The sequence below is a fragment of the Gossypium arboreum genome, chromosome 2 (genome assembly GCF_025698485.1).
Source record: "Gossypium arboreum isolate Shixiya-1 chromosome 2, ASM2569848v2, whole genome shotgun sequence".
Lineage (NCBI taxonomy): Eukaryota > Viridiplantae > Streptophyta > Magnoliopsida > Malvales > Malvaceae > Gossypium > Gossypium arboreum.
Genome location: NC_069071.1, coordinates 93,961,594 through 93,968,550, shown reverse-complemented (window position 1 = coordinate 93,968,550; position 6,957 = coordinate 93,961,594). Strand labels below are relative to the sequence as shown.

Here is a 6,957-nt window from a genome sequence, read left to right as displayed (position 1 = left end):
TATTAAATAAATTATGCTTATTTACCAAATTGTCTTGGGCGTACTTCTCTTTCTTTTTGGTTCTTTTATAATTATAACCGTTTTATGATACATTCATTGTTCGAGCATCAAATATTTATCAATTATTTATGTGTTAGGCGAGAGAGAGAGAGAGAGCGAAGCTTGCAGAAATAAGTACTTACTCTATGTCTCGCCAAGTCATTGATTAACCGAACTCGAACATCCGAGGGCATTTTAATCTTAAAACAAACCTGTTAAAAGTGTAATGCATGAATAATTACCCAAAAAAAAATTAAAGAGTAGCCATTTATAAGTCAAACCGGACATGGCACTTACATTGTCACTTCCCTTACAATATCGATCGGGGCCAATCCTTTCCGGTCTTTGTTTGAGATACTCCTACAAAGAGTTAACCAAAGAATAAAAAGCAGTTTTAAAGAGAATAAAAAGTAGATCTCTGAGACAAGAATTTTACTAATTGCACAAAAAGAGATTGAGAGAAATACATTTGAAACTCTCCGCAGATGACTCATTCGAAGCCGATAAGATATTTGCTCGATGTCTTTAGGCAATGGATTTCGATCTGAGATACACGGCTTCTTCTATAATCTTACGAGAAGCCATGTGTGTTGATGCATGCTGATAAAAAGTCATTAACAATGCCACTCTTGCACATTCATGAATAACACCGACCACTTCATAAAAATAGGCATCTTAGTCGCCCAAATCCCCCCGTCAATAAGGAAAATAATGTCTATTCATGCACTTGAGCACTTGGTTCAGAGACATCCCCATAGGAGCCTGCTTTAAGTCACAAATAGTTTTATTAAAATATTAAGTTAGTATTTGAGTTTTTTTTTTTAATTTAACATGTTAGCATAATTTTAAATCATATAATTAAAAATATATTTTTTATATAAGAGAAAGGAGGAAGGACTGTTTTAACTGTAACACAAGCATAATGATTACTAGAACAATACTTTTTAAGCTGTAACACAAGCATAATGATTACTAGAACAATACTTTTTAATGTATTAGCTAAATAAATATTAATTTAGTCTATATTTGATAAATTGAAACATTAAGTAGTGAAAAATAAATTTGAAAATATTAAGTGTTGAATTTAAGTTATAAAATTTATTTAGTGTACTCAAAATTGAATATTAAATATAATTAGATTGTTTGATAAATGATAATACAATCTTAAATGAAATATATTTTATTTTATTCTATTTTCTATTAAGTGATAAGTAGGTCTATGTCTACTTATCATTTTCTACACTTTTTGTAGAAAAATTTCTATCTATAGTTTTTACTAAAGATTATCAAATCAACACTTTATCAAACATGACATTAATTTAGTAGCTTATTAAATATATATATATATATATATATATATATATATATATCGAGTAACATATCGATGCCAACGTATGAAACGTTGACTTACTCGCACACATATATCGGAGTCACATATACTTCCAGGTGCCAACTTTAAATTGACCAAACTATACATATATTCATTAACAAAGTTATTATTTACTACCAATGGCACAACATCATCATATATTCGAATTCATATATGTATATATTTATCATGATTTACACTTTAATATCACATGCATATACTTCATTTAGCCGAATATTAACTTGCCATTATTATACAAATAATCAACATTTTCACATATATAGATCATATTATCACTTTAATTAGGAAAAAAGAAATCCATCCTATCCAATTAAAACTAACGTTCACATCACCTAAACACATAAATTAGACAAGGCTACACCACCCCTCTGAAGAGCAATGAGATAATGTGGTAATGTAACACCACTTTTGCCACAAAGCAAATAACAGATCGAAGCCAACCTGTTGTTTCTCTGACTTACGGTTCTTAAATAAGTAACTATCATTGTACAACAATTTACGCAGAAACAGTATAGGAATAAGTAGTTTAAACACCTGCAAAATGTTCAAAGCCTTTCTCATGTCACCATTGCTAAGCCGTACTAGTGCTGCCAAGCCACTATCAGGTACATCAAGCCTGGTCCAATGAAGCGAAAATTGGTAACAGTATTCAGGTGAAAGATTCAAAGATATGATCCAAAGAACAAAAGGTAAAGCCATTTAAATATGCTAACACATGGATTTTCATTCTTTGACAACTCTAATAAAAAAAATTGCAAATGACTTGAGCCAAATATATGATGTTGACAAATCATTTTTGTTTATCATTTAGGTAGAAGGTCATGGCATTCACTCTTCCAATATATAATGTTGACAAATCAAGATTGAAGAGGACAGAAATGAGTTACAGATATGTACTTGGATCCCGAAAATAGAAATGCTTTTCTTTATTTTCCTAATAATTTACCACTATACTATTTATTATGCTATTCTTTTCTTGGATTTATATCAGAAACAGGTCTTGGGAGTTGAAATTTGTGGGGATAGCGTATGTACTCACATGCTCAGCATATCCTCAACAATTGGGTATGGTGAACAATTTAAATACACATACTAAGATCTCTGGTTTTGTCCAAATATTCACATATAGACTTAGTTGGAATAGTAGGATAAATTTGAAGGAGATTAAATAAATTATGCAGCCACTTCAAATAGAAGACAGACTCATTATGATCGAGTTCTAGATAACATATTAGTTTAATTAAAACAATGAAAGCTACCAAACTTTATAGGCTGCTAAAAAATAACTTAAGGAAAGCTGGGTTTGATATTAAAAAATATATAAATTTGGTTTGTATCCGAAAAAGCAATAATCTTAAAATAATTAGTGGGATCATCATATTTTAAGATGTTGAAATTTGAAAACCAAGATCATTGCTAGTGCTAATTAATAAAAACAACAAAACATCTAAACGTTGCAAGACAATAAGTTAGGAAAAATAGGGCATGCTTTCAATACTTAAAGGCTAGCTCAAAATGTTCCTAAGTTGCCAAAAGGACTACTAGAGCACCGAAATTTAGTAGGGACTTGAGACAGCTAGAGTTCCTTTCTTTCTACCTTTTTCATTTCATTTTGTTCAATATTATAATTAAAACAACAATATAATACTTACCAACTTGGGATTTTCCGTCAGACTGAAACAAAGTTATTCAATTATTTACCAACTGCTTCTGTTAAGTGCTCTGCATTAACCAAGTTGCTAACCATGATTTAACAATATAAACAAACATTTTTTTAAAATAAACTTTACTCAAAGAGGCTAAATACAACACATTGACTGGCCTAATGGTGGTGTCAGTCAGCATGAACTAAGGCGGATGTTGGTGGTTTAACTTCATGTCAGACTGAAACAAAGGCTATAACTGAAATACACATCAGTTAGCCATTCGTATGAATGCAATAAATCGGTCCACAAGTTGAATGTGCAGGACAGTAACTTTGTAGGATTCGTGATTACTGCTTATAACCATGCACTAGAATTCACATTTGGTTGAATTTTTCAGTTTTTTTATGCAAAAGCAGCATTGCATATAATATGGAAGTCATAATAGATGGTCCTCAGTAGCAATTACTTTAGCTGATTAATCGTAATTCGTAAACTAACGCACATATAACAAAATACGAAAAGCAATAAAACTCCTGAAAGCTTTGAGATTTTGACAATTTTACAGGTAACTATCAACTTTTGAGCATAGCACTGAACTATCATATGCAGAGATAAAAAAGGAAGGGCATAGAAGGCATACGTTTAATACTCGGATCCATGCATGCATTCAGGATATCTAACTCTTAGTTGGTTGCCTCAGCTCCTCTCTCTGCCTTTGAAGGATCTGTCCTGTCGAGAATAAGTGAGGAATGTAAAATATTAGCAGCAATAATCACCATTAAAAAACCTTCATAAAACCAGAAAACTGTTAATACCTCAGTAAGAACACTGATTCCTAATTTCTACTTCCTCAAAAAAGAAGAAGATTACAAAAACAATCTTCAAGCAAAACTCAACTAACTCCATCACCCTTTTACTCGAAATAATTACATCCACACTTAAAAACACACCACAAATCAAGAATTGAATTGAATATGCATAAAGAATTCTCAATCAACTAAACTCTCCTAGCTTAAAAGCAAAGAAATGACAGAGGCGACTATTCTGGTAAAATTTTAATTTAATATCAACACTAACCAAAGGAAATATCGAAAAATCCTTGTCAATCCTCAAAGTATACCACCCCAAGAGTTACTACGATTAATAGCAAAAAAAGAAGAAAGGTAGACGATAATCCCTCAAAAGTCAAACCTTGATTTCTACAAAAGGGTTAATTCTCAACAAAAAATACAGGGCAGAAAAAAATCATTCTACAAAGATCAAGCTTACCAATTTAGCAACAAAATCTAAACTTCAAAGCAAATAAGGGGAAAAATGAAGAAAACCCAGAGAGATTATACTTACCAACTTGGGATTTTCCGTCAAGTCCAACATTTTCTCGGAAAATGAAACGAAGAGGTGGAATTAAGACTTTATAGAGCCTCAACGATTGTGTATCAAGTGGGTAACTCTTTAAATCAAACACGAATAAAATATTTTCTTAGAAACCAAACAAATCTCGTGATTTATACACAAAAGAAGACTGACGCTTTTTAAAATCAAAATCTTGTATTTGGGTAGAAAGGTTGAAGCTTTAAGCGATATATGTTGCAGAGAGATAGAGATTTAAAAAAAAAGACATAAAAATCAATGAAGGAAGGAAATTTGAAATGGGTTAAGATGAAGGGAAAAAAATGATTTTAGGGGGAAAAATTAAGGGTTCAACGGGGGAAATTTTAGGGATAAAAGGCGTGATGTTTGAAGAAAAATATTTTTACGGCGTTTTCATATAAAAATGCCACTATTGTTTATTTTTTGCTGATTTTTTTATTGAATAAAAAAATGTTTGAATATATGAATTTTCTTTTTAGACAAAATTTAAAATATTAATTTATTGAATTAATAAAATCACGAGAAATTCAAACCTAATAATATTAGAAATTAATTTTCATAAAATCAACTCTAAAATTTGAATTAAACACTAAAAATTTAGTATAAATTAGATGAGATTGATATCTTAATATAATTTAGAAAAATCATAGAGACTCTTAATTTTTCAAACAATCTTTTTCATATAAAACATGTTTTGACTTTTTGGTTTTTTTTAAACATAGTTGAAAGTAAAAATTCTTATATTTATAAATTGTTTATTCATTAAGAAATATTCGAGTCTCAACTTGTTTAATAAAATAGATTTTGGTGTTTTAAAATAGATTTATTGTGACTGAAGTTTTCCACCTTTGCTCCATTCCTTTTGGATTGGTGGCTCTGTCTTAATTCTATTTAAATAATAAAATTATACAAATATTAATATGAAAATACCCAAAAAATATGAAAAAGAATTATCTGTAAATCATTTTTTGTAAAACAAGTACATCATATTGGTCAGACCAAATTCAAGTAATTATATAAAAAAATATTTAGAAAGAAAAAAGTGAGACATGGTAGCGAAATATTACGAGGGCATGAAAATGTTGTTACGAAAGAGCCAAGACAAAAAGACTGTTGGTTCCGAAAGACCAGAGGTGGTTGTCTGGTTTGAAGGTTTTATTACTCGTTTTTGGCGTTGAATGTTAATTGCTAAGACTCAGTCAACAGTTGGGTGACATCCCAATACCATCAAACATGTCGTCTAATTTGTATGCCAACACACCAATGTTGTTCAATTGTAGTTCATGTTTCAAAGGTTTAGACCTTTTTCTTCCCTTTCAAACCCCATTCAATTTTAAGCTACACTCTTTCAAATTGAAATTCTTTAATTGTATGTGATATCGTTTCAAACCCCATTCAGTTTTAATTCCATAATTTATTATGAACATAAGCTTTTACATTAATATCTATGTATATACATATCAACATCCATATGATATTTTTTAGAGTTTAAGGTTTTAGGAGTTATAGTTTAGTGTTTAAGGTTTTTAGGATTTCAAGGTTTAGTATTTTAGGGGTTATAGATTAGTGTTTATTATTTTTTTAGGGTTTAGGGTTTTAGAAATTATATGACTTTTAGCGGCGTTTTACAGAAAGCGCCGCTAATGCTCTGGTTTTTAGCGGCGTTTCCAAAAGCGCCGCTAATGGTCTGGTCTTTAGCGGCGTTTTGCCAAAAGCGCGCTAATGTCTCAGTCTTTAGCGGCGTTTTAGCAAAAGCGCGCTAATGCTCAGTCTTTAGCGGCGTTTTGCCAAAAGCGCCGCTAATGCTTCGTCTTTAGCGGCGTTTTAACAAAAGCGCCGCTAATGCTCTGTTTTTAGCGGCGTTTAACAAAAAACGCCGCTAAAGCCCTATTTTCCTGTAGTGGACATGCATTCATTTTGATGTCTAATGGTAGAAAATGAGTGTTGGGTGTTAGATAAACAACTTTTGCTAAGCGATTTTACGTGAAAACGAGTAAAACGGCATAATTGGTAAAAATACCTAATGTTCATAAGTACATGTTAGAGTGAGAATTTGATGTTGTTATAGAAGGGAAAAATGATCAGCATGTCATAAAACATAAGAAAATAGGATGAAGTTTCATTTCTGAACCTTAGGGAAAAAGTGCAAATATGCAAAAGTTTAGGGGTCAAAATGCAAATTTGTAAAAATATGATTTATGGACCCATTTGAATAATGTGAGTAATAAATGAGCTATATTTATAATGTTAGATCGAGGAAATCGAGATTCGGGCTAAAATCGAGAAAATACAAAGTAGTGGACTTAAATGGTAAAAATGGCCATTTTCGTATACGAGGTAAGTTCATATGATTTTTAATAATGCAATGTGTATTTTAATGTTATTGCTTTGATAGTATATGAGATGTAAGTTTATATGTAAATAATGTTTATAATATTTTATTTTGTGACATGTGATATAAGTTTTAGTATTGTTCAATTAATGGACACAAACGGTGATTTGTGGTTGATG

The 6,957-nt window shown here is 30.8% G+C and overlaps 1 long non-coding RNA gene across 2 annotated transcripts; it reads right to left on the bottom strand.

Annotated features, from left to right (window-relative positions):
• Positions 1 to 726: 726 nt before the first annotated feature.
• LOC108466719 (uncharacterized) lies at positions 727 to 4,613 on the bottom strand. 2 transcript variants are annotated; one of them, XR_008274236.1, is made up of 4 exons: positions 4,420 to 4,613; positions 3,716 to 3,804; positions 1,964 to 2,045; positions 727 to 801 (listed from the first exon to the last, which is right to left on the bottom strand). It is a non-coding gene; the product is annotated as an uncharacterized LOC108466719 (long non-coding RNA). The 2 variants fall into 2 exon arrangements; XR_008274237.1 differs by lacking the exon at positions 727 to 801 and having other exon boundaries at positions 1,657 to 2,045; positions 4,420 to 4,605.
• Between the last annotated feature and the right edge of the window lie 2,344 nt (positions 4,614 to 6,957).